Source organism: Apodemus sylvaticus, chromosome 1 (assembly GCF_947179515.1).
Source record: "Apodemus sylvaticus chromosome 1, mApoSyl1.1, whole genome shotgun sequence".
Classification (NCBI taxonomy): domain Eukaryota; kingdom Metazoa; phylum Chordata; class Mammalia; order Rodentia; family Muridae; genus Apodemus; species Apodemus sylvaticus.
Window position 1 is genome coordinate 78,275,107 of NC_067472.1, and position 17,983 is coordinate 78,293,089.

The 17,983-nt window shown below is 43.5% G+C and overlaps 2 protein-coding genes across 5 annotated transcripts in view; one reads left to right on the plus strand and one right to left on the minus strand.

Moving 5' to 3' along the window:
• The window catches only part of Srcap (Snf2 related CREBBP activator protein), a 49,096-nt gene extending 46,175 nt beyond the window's left edge, over window positions 1–2,921 (minus strand). For 2 of the 3 annotated variants that reach the window (XM_052197976.1, XM_052197975.1), the window contains exons 1-2: window positions 2,664–2,921; window positions 939–1,014 (exon numbers count right to left, since the gene is read on the minus strand). The gene's annotated coding sequence lies outside the window, so the exon portion shown is untranslated. The remainder of the gene's footprint in view (window positions 1–938; window positions 1,015–2,663) is intronic. The other variant, XM_052197977.1, reaches the window with a different exon arrangement.
• Septin1 (septin 1) overlaps window positions 1–17,983 on the plus strand; it is a 502,205-nt gene that overhangs the window by 208,183 nt on the left and 276,039 nt on the right. The window lies entirely within an intron of this gene.

The window sequence follows — 17,983 nt, forward strand, 5'->3', positions numbered from 1 at the left end:
AAGCCCTATCTTCAAAAAAATAAATAAATAAAAATAGAAGAAGAAGAAGAAGAGGAGGAGGAGGAGCAGGAGGAGGAAGAGGAGGAGGAGGAGGAGAAGGAAGAAGAGGAGGAGGAGGAGAAAAAAGAAGCAAAGAAAGAAAAAAAAGAAATATGTCAGGTGTGGTAGTTCATACCTATAATCCCAGTACTTAGGGAAGGCTAAGGCAGAATGACTGCTATGAATTCAAAGTCGGCTTGGACTAGAGACTTAGATCCAACTCCCTTAAAAAGGAAAACAGAGGAGGAGCAGGGAGAAACACAGAGCTGAAGACAGAGCTCACTTCGTAGGATACTTGACTAATACCCTCAGAGCCTGAGATTTCATGCCTAGAAGCACATAGAATTGAGTGTCATGGTGGTACACTTGAGGCAAGAAGATCAAAACTACTTAAGATTATTCTCAGCTACACAGATTGAGGCCTATTAAAACTATGTGAGATTGTCTTAAAAAAGAAAAGAAAGAAGAAGAGATAATAATAGGAGAACTTAAACCCAGATAGCCTTGTTATAAAACACTGAAGAAGCCATGTTGGTGGCATAGCACTGGGAGGCAGAGACAGCAATCTCTGAGTTCAAGGCCAGCCTGATCTACAAATCAAGTTTTAGGACACAAAGGGTTACACAGAAAAACTCTGTCTCCAGAAAAAAAAAAAAAGTAACAACAACAAAAGGAAAAAACAAATGAGCAAACCCCCCCCCCCACAAACATGCAAAAACATAACACTCTTAGTGCTGTCCCTGGTTCTGTCTCATTCATCCCCAGTTGTACCACTATCACTACACCCTCCATAGAAAACACATGCAACAACCATTCACAATTAAACTATTCTCTCATTATTTCATACTATTTCTTGCATTAACATCAGCACACAAAATTTTATCTGAAGGTGAGCTCACCTGTGTGAGCAGAGACCACACCCCCTGTGAAAGTCTGCACTTCCACGGTGCCGTGCTGTAATGAAGGAAATCACACCTAAAACAGAAGAGGAAGCAGCAGTGAGGATGCAACCCACATTTGTCAGTCCACATCCATCTAAGGTTACTTACACCAGCTTTACTGGACTTTAAAATACACCGAAAGTCATTTCACATAATAGCAATAGGAATAGCTCATGTTTCAGAAAAATAACACAGTAAATTGGGCTAGGTTGTAGCTCCATGAGGCCTTGGGGGTGGGTGTAGAGAAATGCTTCAGTGATTTAAGAGTATTTATTGTTCCTGCAGAAGTCCTGGGTTTCATTCCAAGCACTTATATAGCAGCTCACAATAGTGATAACTCCAGTTCCATTGGACTCAAATTATTCTTCTGGTCTGTTTGGACACCAAGCACACATATGGTGTATATACATGTTGTGGCAACAAAGCAGAGTGTTTTGTATGGAGAATTTCACAGGGTTGTACATTTTGGCTGGATAAGAGCAGAGAAGACAACAAAAAGTTTTAAAAGCTAAAAGTACTTAAAGCTCTGACAGAGAAAGGAGGGCCAGAAACGTCTCATGTAGAAGTTAACAAACCTCCTGGATACCTGACAGCTTTTTTACCTTTTCAGTGAGAACTTAACAGAAATGAGGGTAGTGTTCCCCCAAAACAAAAAGCAAATAGTTGGTTATAAAGTAAAGGACCCTTTGAATACAGAACAAGCGAGATGAAACAGCCAAAGAACTTTAAAGAAAGACCTTTTTAAGCAGACATAAGTGAGGAAGGCTCCGAGGGAACCCAACAGCAGGATACAAACAGAGTTAATAAAGTATTCAAGACCAGGAAGCATTTGCCCAGTTAATTCCTTATGTAGGTGCTCTGCTGCCTTGATTCACTCTCCAGAACATTCCATGGATTGGAGGTAATCCAAATCCATGAGGCCGAACTATTGACTCCAGACTTCATTATGATCTCCAAATACCCCTCAGTAGACTGACCCAGCATGACCCTTGACCTCTGCAAAGTTTTTAAGATCCAGGCGGTAGCCCCGCCCCCCCACGGTCGCCCACCCCACCCAACGTGCGCGCCAGGCAGGGGGAGGGGCCGGCGCGTGCGCGGCTGGAGGCGGGGTGAGCCGGCAGCGCGCACGGCCGTGGAGAGGGGGGGGATTCCCGCCAGAACCCAATTCCATAGACTGGGTCTCAGGACTCAGAAGTCCGGGTCCGTCAGCGCCCCAACTGCAACAGACCGCAAAAGGTCCAGGAAGGAAGAGTTCGTGCGCAAAGTCTCGGTCTCCTAAATGGATTATGGTGGGCACGCGCCCGGACTATTCGTCTCATGCACCCTTTCCTCTTCCTCTCCCTTGAGGGGAGGCAGGTTGGTGGGCGGGCAGAAGCGCACCTGGGTCCGTCCACTCGGGGTTTGCTCGCTCAGGCACGCGTGCGCAGAAGGGCAGGAGGGGCAAGGAGACGCTCCGACACCAGGTGCCACTCGGCCTGACACCCTTCCCCACCCCCCACCCCCCGACCCCCGTCTCTATGAGCGCGCGCAGGCAGCCTCGCTCACCGGCCCCAGGGCCCCGCTTGACGGTGCGCGCGCAGCACACCGGGAAGGTGGGAAGAGGCGCTCATGGATGCGCGCGCAGTCACCCGTCAGGGGAGGGGAAACTGTGGAGCCTCCGCCATCTTGTCTCCCTCTCCTTACCTGCGTCCTCGGGGGCGTGCTCACCACCCCCCTCCCGCCGAGGAGGGGGGAGGGCCCCCTCTTGGTCGCCGCCTTCACCGCTTTAAATTCCCTTAAGAGCCGCAACAAGGGCCACCCTAGTCCTCCCACCGCTTCTAGTCACGCCACGAAGATGAGATCAGTGAGTTGAAGAAAAAGAAGACGCTACTCCTAGCGACCCCGCCGCCGCCGCCGCTGCTCCCGAGGCCTCACCAAAATGGCCGCCGCCGTCTCGGCCGCCACCGCCACTAGCACCACCACTACCACCACCACCACCAAGGCTCGTTATCGCTACCGCCAGAGCGGCCCGTCTTCTCGCGATACACAGTAACTAGAGGCTGGAGGGGCGGGTAGCTCGCGTGCTAGCGTAGGACTGGGGCGCAAAGCAAGGTGGGAGTTGTAGTTCCCTCCTAGCCTCCATGCTCGCCCGGCTTGCTTCAATAGGTCTGAAAGTGGTGCTGCATTGCAGCTGCCCACCGGGACCACCCTTTGGATTTGGGAGGTTTTGGTTTTGCAAATCACCCAGTGAAATGAAACAAATGAGTAGTGTGGTCTAGACCTTCTGATTCCTAAAGCAGTTTTTTTGTTGTTGTTTTTGAAAGGCAAGGTTTCACAATGTAGGCTGGCATGGACTCGCTACGTAGATAAAGCTAACCTTAAATTTACAAAATGCTCCTGCATCTGCCTGGGATTAACATGTGCACCATTACTACCAGCTGCAGTTGACTTTGCAACACCGGCTTCCCAAGAGCTCCCAAACATAAGTGCCATAGGTTTGCAGTCTTCTGCATTAAGAACTATTTTGAGCCGGGCAGGGGTGGCACACGCCTGTAATCCCAGCACTTGGGAGACAGAAGCAGGCGGATTTCTGAGTTCGAAGCCAGCATGGTCTACAGAGTGAGTTCCAGGACAGCCAGGGCTATACAGAGAAACCCTGTCTCGAAAGAACCAAAAAAAAAAAAACTATTTTGAAGCTGGGCAGTGGTGGTGCTTGCATGCCTTTAATCCCAGCACTCGGGAGGCAGAGGCAGGTGGTCTGATTTACAGAGTTCCAGGACAGCCAGGGCTACACAGAGAAACCCTGTCTCAAAAAAGAAACAAACAACTATTTTGAGAGGTTGAGAACATAACTCAGTTATATTGGCTGCTTCCTCTTCCAAAGGACCCATGTTCTATTCTCCACAGTAAAGAAGCTCCTGTCAGTTCCAAGGAATCTGACACCCTCTTCTGGCCTCAAAGAGCAATGCACAGACATAAAAAGTCCATTCCCATTAAATAAAAATCCTAAAAATAAAAATCATTAAGGAAAAAAAAAGCTGGGTGGTGGTGGCTCGCGGCCTTTAATCCCAATAGAGGCAGACGAGAATCTCTAATTTCTTTTCTTTTCTTTTTTTTTTTTTTTGTTTTTTTTTTTGTTTTTTTTTTGTTTTTTTGGTTTTGGTTTTGGTTTTTTGGTTTTTTTGAGAGAGGGTTTCTCTGTGTAGCCCTGGCTGTCCTGGAACTCACTCTGTAGACTAGGCTGGCCTCCAACTCAGAAATCCGCCTGCCTCTGCCTCCCAAGTGCTGGGATCAAAGGTGTGCGCCACCACCGCCCCACTGAATCCCTAATTTCAAGGCCATCCTGATCTACAAAGCTAGTTCTAGGACAGCCAAAGCTACAGAGAAATATTCCTGTGTCTGGGGGAAAGAAATTCCTTCGAAAATCTGATACTCCCTCACCATTTTAAGGATGCATTCATTATCTGCAACGGTTCCAAGGAAGATCTTGAGCCCTTGGTTACATAGCAAGATCTTGCCCCAAAACATAACTAATAATTAAGAAAATAGGATAAAAATAAATCAGAGATGGACAGAGAGGAGAAGCCATTGTGGGGAAATGGAAGTTGAATAGAGACTAGAAGAAAGATTCTTTACAGCTAGGTATGATAGCATATAAGCACAATTCCAATTTACTGGTAGAGGCTAGCCTGTGCTGTTGCAAACCTCAACACACACACACACACACACAAAGATTCTAAAGTTGACGATTATCCTGTTAAAAAAAGGATATGCATATAGTCTTATAGTGACTATGTGTTGCTTTTTTTCACTTTAGGACTTTAAAGTTGTGTGTGTGTGTGTGTGTGTGTGTGTTTAAATAATTAACAGAGGCAGAACTGGAGAGATGGTTTAAGTGGTTTAAGAGCACTAACTGCTCTTCCAGAGAACCCATGGTTTGATTTTCAGCACCCACATGGAAGCTTTTAACAGTTTCTACTTTAGTTTTAAGAGAATTGAAACCTAGTACATAGAAATATATTCAGGCAAACATTCATAAAATAAAAGTAAATTCTAAAATTACTGAGGTAATAAATGTTTGCTTTTGTAAAAATAAAAGTATGAATTATCAGTAAAAGAATTAGCTACAAAAAACTTGGCCCACATATTCTCAGTGCCCTGCCTAAATTACTCTACTGAGTAATCAGTTATTCAGTTACTCACTGAAGTAATCAGTGTTGAGTTCCTATATCTAAATGATACCATACTATTAATTGTTTTACACTTTTGCTTACACTTTGGCAGTTCATAATTGTTTTTACATTTTGCCTTTTCAGACTTATAATATCTGGAAAGATATTAATAAAGATAATGATGGGGCCAGGTATGGTGGCACCTTTCATTCTGGCACCCAGCAGGCATTAGCAGGGAAAATCTCTGAATTCAAGTCCATGCTGGTTTACATAGTGAGACCCTATTTTTTTATGTCCTGTCTCTGCCCCTCCACTTGTCCCTGTATGCCCCCCACCCCTGCTAAAGAAGAGAGAGAAAGAAAGGAAGGAAGGAAGAGAAAAGATAAATGTAGGTAGTGGATGAGAGATGGCTCAGCAGTTAAAAGAATCCTGGCCAGCTCAGGCTAGAGGACTTGACTTTAGTTCCTAGGACCAACAAGACAACTTGCAAACATCTCTGTGCCACTGCACATAATGCCTACATAAGGCAAAACACACCCATACATATTTCAAAAAATATTTTAGGGGCTGGAGAGATGGCTCAGTGGGTTAAGAGCACCGACTGTTCTTCCAAAGGTCATGAGTTCAAATCCCAGCACCCACATGGTGGCTCACAACCATCCGTAAAGAGATCTGATGCCCTCTTCTGGTGTGCCTGAAGACAGCTACAGTGTACTTACATATAATAAATAAATCTTTTAAAAAGAAAAAAATATATATTTTAATAATATTTTTAAATGCTTGGTTATGGTGATGAACAACTCTAATTTCAAACATTCAGAAGGCAGAAACAGAGAGAGATCTGTGAGTTCAAAGCCAGTCTGGTCCACATAGTTCTGTTTCATAAAATCAAAGTAATAGTAATAAAAAATAAATGTATACCAAACTTTACTTCATTTTAGAATAGCTAAAAGCTGGGTGTGGACTTCTTCTGGCACCAGGCTTGCACATGGTACATATGCATACATTCAGGCAAAACATTAATATTCATATAAAAATAAAAATTTAAAAAATAGGGGCTCAGTAGGTAAAGAGATTTGCCACTAAGCCTGATATGAATGTGATGCCTGAAACTCAAAAAGTAAAAGGAGAATAAGGGTCTCTATTTCAGTTGGTAGAATGTTTGCCTAACATGTGTGAAGCCTTGGGTTCAATTTTTAGTATCATTTAAAAACAAATGTGATAGCATACAGCTATGTATGGCATACTCCATCATTGTGGAGGAGGAGGTGGCAGAAAGATGAAAAGTTCAGGGTTATCTAGCAAGTCTTGAGTCCAGCATGGGCTATATGAAATTCTGCTACAAAAACAAAACAAAAACAAAAACAAAAAAAATAGCCCAGTTTGCAGTGTGCTTCTGGTGCATGCACAAAGCCTTAGGATGGCTGTCAGCACTACATAAAACTTGCTTTGAAAGTGCATGCCCGCTGGGCGTTGGTGGCACACACCTTTAATCCCAGCACTCGGGAGGCAGAGGCAGGCGGATTTCTGAGTTTAAGGCCAGCCTGGTCTACAGAGTGAGTTCCAGGACAGCCAGGGCTACACAGAGAAACCCTGTCTTGAAAAACCAAATCCAAAAACAAACAAACAAACAAACAAAAAAACAAAAAAACAAAAAGAAAAGAAAAAAGAAAGTGCATGCCTGTAATCCAGTACTTGAAGATTGAGGCAAGATGATACCATGAGGACACTCTGGTCTACAGAGTGAATTCTCAGCCAATCAGGTGTATATGGTGAGACCCTGTTTCAGAAAAAACAGGGAGGGGGTTTCTGTGTGGTTCAGTTGGTAGTCTGCTTGCTTCATCTAGAAATGATACTCTTAGCACCGGGGAGGTGGATACAGCAGTTCGGGGTTATTCTCAACCGCATTACAAGTTTGAGGACAGCCTAAACTTAAATCCTGAAAGCTGTGATTCAGTATCTGTAATTCTAGTACTTAGGAGTTCAAGGCCAACCTGGGCTATATGGTTTCAGGCCAGAATTGGCTAAGATTACACACCTGTAATCCCAGCAAGTGGGAGGTAAAGGTTTGAGGATCAGGAGTTAAGAGTTATTTGAGCTGCCCTGTGAGTTTAAGGCCAACCTGGTTTGTATGGGATCTTGATTCAGTCCCACTCAAAACCAACAACAAAAGATGCTTGTTGTGGTGACACATAAGTCCACAAGACAGCTCTGATGGCCTTTTGCAAGTAGCACAGATAATTCATAAAGATGGTGACAGTTTGCCCTGGAGGATAGTCCTGTACGAAGTCAATGTATATGAGGGCTAGAGAAGGCAGCTCAATGGTTAAGAGAACCTATTGTCTCTCCAGAGGACCCCAGCACCCACATGACAGTTCACACACCTGTCTATAGCTCCAATGTCACAAGATCTTATGCCCTCTCCTGGCCTCCTTTGGGCACAAGACATTTATGTGGTTCACAAGCATATATAAGCAAGCAAAACATACATAAAAGAGAAAAATAGAAAAAAACATGAGCTTGTTATCTTTGAATGTCTAAATATATCTGTAATATATCCTCTTTATATATGTAACGCTTATAATGACATTCATTATTAATATAGCTTCATACTTGTTTTCTTTCAATGTTGGATTACACCCAGGGCCTATACCAGGCTAGGCCAGAGCTCTGAGTTCTATCCTTAGTTAACTATTTTACATCTAACTATTCATATTGTGAAATTCTTTACTCAAAAGTAAAAAAGATATTTATCTGCTTCTTTTTAAAATGTTCTGTCTTTCTCTCTGTATATATGGGGGTGTTTGTATGTGTGTACATGTTCCCGTGTAGTTGGGTAGATGAATGTTCGTGTGTGTGTGTGTGTGTGTGTGTGTGTGTGTGTGTGTGTGTGTGTGTGTGCGTGCGCGCGCGCGCACTTGTGTGTTCACATGCATGTAGAGGACCACGCCATCACACACTTGGACATGGGTGTGAGTATATAAACACTGATTAATCAATATCTCTCCTTTTTTTTTTTTGGTTTTTTTTTGTTTGTTTGTTTTATGGGTTTGGTTTTGTCGAGACAGGGTTTCTCTGTGTAGCCCTGGCTGTCCTGGAACTCACTCTGTAGACCAGGCTGGCCTCGAACTCAGAAATCTGCCTGCTTCTGTCTCCCAGAGTGCTGGGATTACAGGCATGCGCCACCACCGCCCGGCAATATCTCTCCTTTTAACATTCTAAACACCTTTGGTTTATTACGATAGGCCCAGTGGCCCAGTTTTGTTGTTGTTGTTTTGTTGTTAAGGGTATTTACTTACATCTGCATCACTAAAAACACTCCTGTTCAGAGCCTAGCTCTGAAGTAGAGAAAAGCTTGGTGTGATGGCAGGTGTCTGTAATCCTACCACTCTAGAGATTGAAGGAGGATTAAAAATTTGAAGCCAGCACAATAGAAAAAAAGACAAGCCTGGAATGGGAGGTGAGTGTTGGGGCATACCTGTAACCTTGCAACACTATAGTGGGAGTTGGAGAATCATCTGCAGAGACCAGTCTAGCTAGGACCACATATCAAAACTGTCTCAAAAAAATTTGGACAAAGTGCATGAGTGGTACTGATGGTGCACGCCTTTAATCCCAGCATTTGGGAGGCAGAGGCAGGCAGAGCTCTTGAGTTCAAGACTAGCCTGCATTACAGAGCAAGTTCCAGAACAGCCAGGGCCACACAGGGCTACCTTGTCTTGGGAGGTAAAAAAATATCTTGAACAAACATACTTGAAAAATAGAGCTGGGGAGAGCTATTAGTGGATATAGTGCTTGCTGTGTAAACATAAGGACCTGAGCTTGAACCCCCAGCAACTGTATACAAAGCCTGATGCAATGATAAATGTCTATAACCCCATTTCTGGTAGGTGGACACAAGTGGATCCCAGGAACAGGCAAGCCAGCCTAGCACAAAGGGTCAATTCCCAGTTCAGCCAGAGGCTGTCTGAAAAATTTAGAGAGGCTGGGAAGATGGCTCAATGATTAAGAGCACTTAGTGCTCTTCTAGAGGACCCCGAGGATCTGTAACTCTAGTCTTGGGATCTGATTTCCTCTAGTGGCCTCTGTAGGCACCAAGCAGGTATGTGGTATACAGATATATATGTGGGCAAAATACTCATACATATAAAAATAACTTTGTAAAAATATGGTGGACAGCAACAAAGGAAGATTGGCCCCTACTTCTCATGCATCTGTGAGGACACTCATGCAAATACCAGGAAGGGGTTGTGGGAGGGTGGCAGACGTAGCAAGATTTAAGAAAAGAGAGATGGTGAGATGGGTGAGATCTGGGCACCTAAAACCCTAATAAGACAGTCATACCTAGTTCTTTGGGTTTTTTTTTTGTTTGTTTGTTTTTTTTTTTTTTGATTTGGTTTTTTCGAGACAGGGTTTCTCTGTATAGTCCTGGCTGACCTGGAACTCACTCTGTAGACCAGGCTGGCCTCAAACTCAGAAATCCGCCTGCCTCTGCCTCCCAGAGTGCTGGGATTACAGGCGTGCGCCACCACCGCCCGGCTCATACCTAGTTCTTAAAGGGAGCAGTTGTAATTGTTCAGAACAAGCCTGGAGTCCTACTGTTGGGGGCAGTTAACCCTGCTCCAAGTTCTGACAAGCTCCTTGTTTCATTTTGACCAACTGCAGCTACTGCTTCTCTTTTCTTCCCCCCTCTCCCTCCTCTTCCTCTTTCCTCTTCTTCTCTCTTTTCCCCTCCTCTTTTTGTCTTCATGTATGTATCCCAGGCTGGTGTCAAACTTGCTTACTTTGTAGCTGAAGATACCCTTGAGCTTCTGATCCCATTGTCCCTACCTCCAGATTGCAGGGTTACAGGAACGTGCCATCAAGCCCATTTTGATGTGATGGTGTTATAAGGGAGTGACACTTCCAGCCCCTTACTCTGTAGCAGTTTTGGGTTTGTTGTTTTAGTTTTTATTTTTTGAGATAGGGTTTCTCTGGGTGTCCTACAACTTGCTTTATAAGCCAGGCTATCCTCAAACTCCCAGATCCACCTGCCTCTGCCTCCCAAATGCCAGGATTAAAGGTGTGTGCCACCACTGCCATTTGTAGCATTTTTAAAAAATAAAGTCTGTGTGTGTGTGTGTGTGTGCCTTGGTGCTAGGGAAAAAATAAAAAGTTGTACCATTAAGCTATACCGCTATACCCAAAATTAAGCATAATATTCTGTGTATATTCTTTTTGAGATTGTTAGCCAGGTGGTGGTGGCACACACCTTTAATCCCAGCACTTGGGAGGCAGAGGCAGGCGGATTTCTGAGTTCCAGGACAGACTGGACTATACAGAGAAACCCTGTCTTGGGGTGGGGGTGGGGGAATTGAGTGTTGCTCTCTGTAGACCAGGCTCGTGTGAATTCCCCATCCTCCCTCCTTCCTTTATATTCTGAGTACAGAATGTCTCTCTGGTGTCAGTCTCCATACCTACTGCCAACCCTAGACTTTTGAAAAGATTTCTGTAGGGTAGCTAGAATTTCCCTCAAGCTTACAGCAGTCCTCGTACTCTTCACTGCAACAACAGTAAATATTGAGGCTACAGGCATGTACCACCATGCTCAACTCCATATATATTTTTCTCCTAGGATTTGAGTATGTGCTGCTCATGTTTGTGTGTATACTTAGATATGGTTGTCAGATACCTTAGAGCTGGAGTTATAGGAAGTTGTCAGCCACCAGATATGACACTTGTTGGGAACTAAACTCTGGACCTCTGCAAGAGCAAGTACTCTTTTTTTTGGGGGGAGGGTGGCAAGTTCAAGACAGGATTTCTGCCTTGAAACTCATTCTGTAGACCAGGCTGGCCTCCAACTCAGAGGTCAACATCTGCTTCCCGCTAGGATTAAAGGTGTGTGCTACCACTGCCAGGCAGTCCCTCTGTATTTTTAAATAATATAAAAAATCAGTACTAGAGACAGGCTAATAGTATTAAGAATTCTCCCACCCCCCAAAAGAATTCTTCCCCTTTATGGATCAATAACTCTTATAACTCCATTGCAATATGTTTTGCAGAGGGAACAGATATTGTTTTCAGAGATGTGAAGTTACTTATTCAGCCAGTCAGTCCAGAGCTCATCAACTTCCATTCATTTGAAGGATCCTGAACAAAGTGAATGGGCAGAGGCAAGAAGACTCCTAAGATGAAGGCCAGAGCTCCTGCTGACTGTGAGAGCTGTGGGAGCTGATGAAGGCATCTGTCAGTCCTACTCCACACTGTCCAATGTACGGGGCTAATGACTGTGAGACTTGCAGAAAATGGTCCGTGATGGCCATCACGGCTAGTGATGACGCATTCTTAGCACCAGACGTGGTAGCCTCCTAGAGGAGTCACCAAGCTCAGCCAGCTCATTGTTACCATAGAACCCTTTGTGAAGTATACATTCTGTCTCCTGAATCCTTATTTCTGAGCATTTGGGGAGAGGTAAAAAATTATGTTTCTAGTGGGGAAAGGACTTTAGCTTAGTTGGTATAGCGCTTGCCTAAAGCACAAAGCCTGAGGTTTGCTCCTCAATACTGCATAAATTGGGTGTTGTGGTCCTCGGTTATATATTAATAATGATACTAGCCTGTAACAAATTAAACCCTATCTCAAAAATGTTATTATGCCAAGTATGGTGTTACATACCTTTAATCCCAGCACTCAGGAGGCAGGCAGACCCCTGTGAATTGAGAGCCATCCTGATCTAAATATGAGCCTGTCTCAAGAAAACAAATGTCAATATTTAACATTTTTACCTGTATTTCCTTTTTATTACCATTATGTTTTGAGACAGGTTTTCACTACGTGAAAACCAGGCTGACTTTGGACTCATAGAGATCTGCCTGCTTCTACCTCCTGAGTGTTGAGATTAAAGGTGTGTGGCACCATGCTTAGATTTTTTAAATTATGTGTAACTGTGTGTGTGTGTGTGTGCATGTATGTGGACATGACTGCAGGTACCTACAAAAGCCAGAGGCATCATGTTCTTGTGAGCTGTCTGATGTGGGTACTGGGAACCAACCTCAGGTCCTCTGGAAGGGCAGAAACTTTAAATCACTGAGCCATCTCTCTCAACTCCTATTTTTCTTTTTTCAACTTACTTTTCAATTTTATGTAGAAATATTTTTTTGCCTGTATTTATGTGTGTGTACTACCTATGTGCAGTGCTCTCAGAGACCAGAGGAGGGTGTCAGATTCTCTGTGACTAGAGTTACAAATGGTTGTGAGCTGCCATATGGGTGCTGGAAACTGAACTCAAGGTCCTCTAAAAGAGCAGCCAGCCCTCTATTTTTTTTTTTCCTAGAAGTAGACTAGGGGCTGGTGAGATGGCTCAGCAAGTAAACACACTTGCCCCCCACCCCCACCCCAAGCCTAATGATCTAAGTGTGATCTCTGGGCTCATATGGTAGAAGAGGAAGAAGAGAACAGATAATTCCTGCAACTTGTCCTCTGGTGTTCCAAAAAAATGTAGAAACATTTTAAGTAGATTTGGACTTGATAGCTTAATTAATAAAATGCCTTTCTTGAAAAACAAGGACATGAATTCAATCCCAGAACTCACTTAATTATCTGGGCATAGGGCCAGCAAGATAGCTCAGTGGGTAAAAGGTATTTGCCACCAAACCCATAGATTCTCCTCTGACCTCCACTTGGGTACTGTGGCACACGTGAGCCTCTATAAAAGAAAATAAATAAATGTGATTAAAAGAAAAAAAGGCTGTGGCCAGGTATACTGGTGCACACCTTTAATTCTGGCACTTGGGAAGTGAGCGAAGGGAAGCAGAAGCAGTGAATCTGAGGCAGGCCACCTCCCATTACCCTCTGCCATCCTCAGTCATGTACACACACCCAGAGCCCTGCTGCATAGGGTCCTGGAACAAGGGGCCCCTGTGAAAGCTAAGGAAGTCTGATTAAACTGTAGTTCATAATAACATTGTTTTGAAGAGTCACTTCTGTCATGCTAATATGAGATTTTCATAGTAAATGAGACTGAGTATGCTTAGTTTCAGAACTTTTCCACATTCTCTATGCAATTATTTTGTAAACCTAAAAGATTGTAAAATGAGAAGTTGGAAGCTGGAGAGATGGCTCTGGTAGTTCCAGGATCTTTTTCCAGCCCCAACATGGAAGCTCATAACTACCTGTAACTACAGTTCTAGAGGATATGTAGCCCTCTTCTGGTGTCTAGGTACCAGGCACTATTGTAGTCAATTGACATAAATGCAGACAAAAGATTCATAAAATACAAATTTAAAATACAAAATGTTGTGTAGTGGAGCACACCTTTAATCCCAGCACTTGGAAGGCACAGGCAAGGGGATCTCTTGTGAGTATGATGAGTTCTAGGTTAGCTAAAGCTACAAAGTTAGCTTAAAAAAGAAAAAAGCCAGGCAGTGCTGGCACATGCCATTAATTCTAGCACTAAGGAGGCAGAGGCAGGTGGATCTCTGAGTTTGAGGGCAACCTGGTCTACAGGGGGAGTTCCAGGACAGTCAGGGCTACACAGAGAAACCCTGTCTTGTAAAAACAAAAACAAACAAAAAAGATTAAAAAAGTCACAGGAAATTTAAAACATTTACTTACTTATTATGTATTGTGTATACATGGATTCAACAGTGTCCATTCAAAAATCAGAAATCACATTATCAGAATTGATTCTATTCTACCAATAGGATCTGTGGATCAAAGACTTAATGGCAAGCCCTTTACTCACTGAGCCATCTCACCAACCTTATGGGGTTTGTTTAGTTTTGTTTTTTGTTTTGTTTTTTTGACAGTTGCTAAAGATCAAACCTTGCCATTAAGTGCTAAGTTGCTAAGAACTTGGCTTCTTTCCTTTGTGTGTGTGTGTGTGGTATAAGATTAGTACTGAATGGGGGGTTGATACATTAGGCCAGCACTAACTGCACTCTTAGTTTAGAAAGTCTAGAAAATCCTTTCCTAAAGGTTTATCCTTTTTCCTTGGTCTCCATTAGCCATGTACAGTTTCTGAACCTCAACGTGCCCATCTTTCTTTTCTATATTTGTAATGGGACTTGAACCCAAAACTCAATGAATGCTAGGCAAACACTCTACCACTACATCTACAATTTACTTATTCTGAAGTAGTGAAATGACTGCTTGAGAGTCGGTTCAGTGGTTAAGCACACTTGCTCTTGCAAATACCGTGATTCGATTCCCAGTTCCCAAATGGAGACTTACAATCTCCTATGGCAGACATGCATGTGGTGCACAGACATAGGTGCAGGTAAAATGCTCACGCATAAAATAAAGTAAATAAGATAAAAAATAGTGAAATTATTCTTTATTACTGGGGGGGGGGGTTACGTAAAGAGGAGCCATGATAGGTAAGTGCTCTTACTAAGGAGCTACCTCTTTACTCTCTTTCTGGCTCATGTTTGTTTGTTTTGAGACAAAATCCCAGGTTGGCCTTCAGCTCAACTATCTAGCCAAGACTAACTCTGAACTTATTCTTTTGTTTGAGAACCAGGGTCTCACTATTTAGACCTGACTGGCCCATATCCTGCTGTGTAGACCAGACTGGCCTCAAACTCAAGAGATCTACTCACCTGTCTCCCAAGTGCTGGATTAAAGGCTTCACTTCTGCCCCAGGCAGGACCTTGAATCTCTTTATTCTCCTATCTCCATTGCCCATGGGATTACCACGGTATAACATCATGTCAGGTATTCAACTCAATGTCCTACATGCTACACAAGGATTCTACCAACTTAACTACATCCCCAGAACTGCCTCATTTCTAATCTTTTGAACTACAGCCAGTTTAATTTTGCTATGTACTAAGTTCTGTGCTAAGCAACATTTACTTACATGCATTATCCCATGTGTCACAGACACCTGTGTCTAGGGTCCTTGCTTCCCTTGTTTTCCCACCAGAAACAGATTCTGTCTGAGCCACAGGGTTCCCAAGCAGTGGAGGACTCTGGTGCCAATCTTTCAGCCCATGTTCTTCATCGCCTCAGACTCCCCCTTCTTTCTGCAACCTGACACAGACTCTGCCTACCTCAGAGCCAATTTTGAAAGATATGCTTCCCACACAATGCATGCAGGTTAGCATTCTCTTTCATCGCAGCTCTCAAAGACTCCTTCTGGTGTTTCTAATCAAAAAGGCATCTCCAGGAAGGATAGTAAGCATTTTAAAACTAAATTTATTTATGTGTGTGCAGGCATGTATGGCACAGGATATGGAAGCCAGGGGACAACTTTCAGGAATCAATTCTCTCCTTCCACCATATGGGTTATGGTACTGAATTTAAGCCTCTGTGGCAAGAGCTTTTGAGCTGTATTATTATTATTATTACTATTATTATTATTATTACTATATGTAAGTACACTGCAGCTGTCTTCAGATACTCCAGAAGAGGGAGTCAGATCTCATTATGGATGGTTGTGAGGCACCATGTGGTTGGTTGATGGAATTTGAACTCAGGGCCTTCAGAAGAGCAGTCAGTGCTCCTAACTGCTGAGCCATCTCACCAGCCCCATGGCAAGAGCTTTTATCCATAGAACTGTCTTATTCCCCTTTCCTTTTTTGAGACAGGGTTTCATGTGTAGCTCTGGCTGTCCTAGAACTCACTCTGTAGACCAGGTTAGCCTCAAACTCATGGAGATCTGCCTTACTCTGCCTCCCTAGTTTTAGAATTAAAGGTGTGCATCACCATGCCTGGCTGTGGGGATACATTTCCTCCATCACTTAGGAGACAGAGGCACACAGATCTCTGTGAGTTTGAGGCCAGACTGGTCTACATAGAGAGTTTAGAATAGACACAATAATTTAATGAGACCTGTCTCAAAAAAAAATGCTAGATGAAAAATTTAAAACTCCACATCTTGGTGGTACCAGAGAGATGGCTCAGCCAGTGGTTAAGAGGACTCATGCATATGACCTGTAGTCACAGAGTACCTCACAACCCTCTACATACCTCCAGCCACAGGGGATGCAATACCCTCTTCTAAACTCTGCAACAGCAAGCACATATTTAGTATGCAGACATATATGCAGGTAAAACACCCAGTCACATAAAAAAAGAAAAAAATTATGTTAAAAAATCCAACAAAAAACTCCTCAATCGAAGCACAAATAGCTCATGTGTAATTATAGCACATGAGAAGTAGATGGCCTGTGCGTTCAAAGCCAGACCTAGCTATTACAACCTCCTGCTCTGAGAACAGTTAGCAGGCGGGTGTGATGGGTATCCAAAAGTCAAGAGGTGAGGCAGGAGGGCTAAGAGTTCAAGATCATACTCAACTACACAGCAAATTCAAGGCTAGTCTGAGCTGAGACCCTGTTTCAAAAAATGTGACACTGAGTAGGTGTGTCCGTGAGTAGAGTACCTGCTGCATAAACATGAAGACCTGAATTTGGATTCCTACCACACATAGCCACATCCCAGTGCTGTGCTGGCCAGAGCGCCTAGCTGAAATGCAAATTCCCTCTCTTAAAAAGTAACGCAGATGGCTCAGCGCTTAGCACTGACTGTTCTTCAGAGGTCCTAAGTTTAATTCCCAGCAACCACTAGGTGGCTCACAACCACTGGTAATGAGATCCAATGCCATGTCTGAAGAGAGGAACAGTGTACTCATAAAAATAAATCTTTTTTTAGTAGAAGCCAGGCAGTGATGGTATAATGTGCATGAGTCTTGATACCATAATACTAAGTGAATCAAACCAGTTATAAGATTAGGTGGATTATGTAATTATTATATCTGAAGTTGTCATTTGATTTTTAAACTAATAAGTTATTGGAGACTGGGTTTCACTATGTAGCCCTGGCTAGCCTGCAACTTGCTATGTTGATCAGGATGGCCTTACAGAAGATGATTATGACCTGCTATGTATGTGAGTGCTGGGAGCTGAACCTGTGTCCTTTGCAAAAGCAACAAATGCTCTGAACTGCTGAGCCATCCTTTCAGCCCCTTAATCGTCCCCTATCTTACATGTTTTTTTTTTTTTTTTTTTTTTTTGAGACAGGGTTTCTCTGTATAGCCCTGGCTGTCCTGGAGCTCACTCTGTAGACCAGACTGGCCTCGAACTCAGAAATCCGCCTGCCTCTGCCTCCCAAAGTGCTGGGATTACAGGCATGCGCCACCACTGCCCGGCCTTACATGGTCTCATATATCCTTTGCTGGCTTGGAACTCAGATCTCAGTAGCTGAGAATGACCTTGAACTTCTGATACATCTTAGTGCTAGAATTGGAAGCATTCACTGCTACATATATTTTTGTTTTGTTGGGTTTATTTATTTATTTATTTATTTTTGGTTTTTTTGGATTTGGTTTTTTTCAAGACAGGGTTTCTTTGTATAGCCCTGGTTGTCCTGGAACTCACTCTGTAGACCAGGCTGGCCTTGAACTCAGAAATCTGCCTGCCTCTGTCTCCCAGAGTGCTGGGATTACAGGGTTGTGCCACCACTGCCCGCTTACATATATTTTTAATGTAAAATTTAGAGAAAATATATTTGTGTATATTTGCTTACATGTATATATGTGCATCATGTGCATGCCTAGCGCCAGAAGAGCAGACCTCAGACTCCCTGGAACTAGTATAAAGACTGTTGTGAACTTCCATCTGGGTGCTGGGAACAAAACCTGGGTCCTCTGCAATAATAGTAATAACTTTTTAAGAACTTTTTTTTTCTTTTGGTTTTTCAAGACAGGGTTTCTCTGTGTAGCCCTGGCTGTCCTCTGTAGACCAGGCTGGCCTAGAGCTCAGAAATCTGCCCGCCTCTGCCTCCCAAGTGCTAGGATTAAAGGCATGCACCACCACTGCTGGGCAATCCAAGAATATTTAAACAGGATTAAATAAAGTCAACCATAGGTCAGAA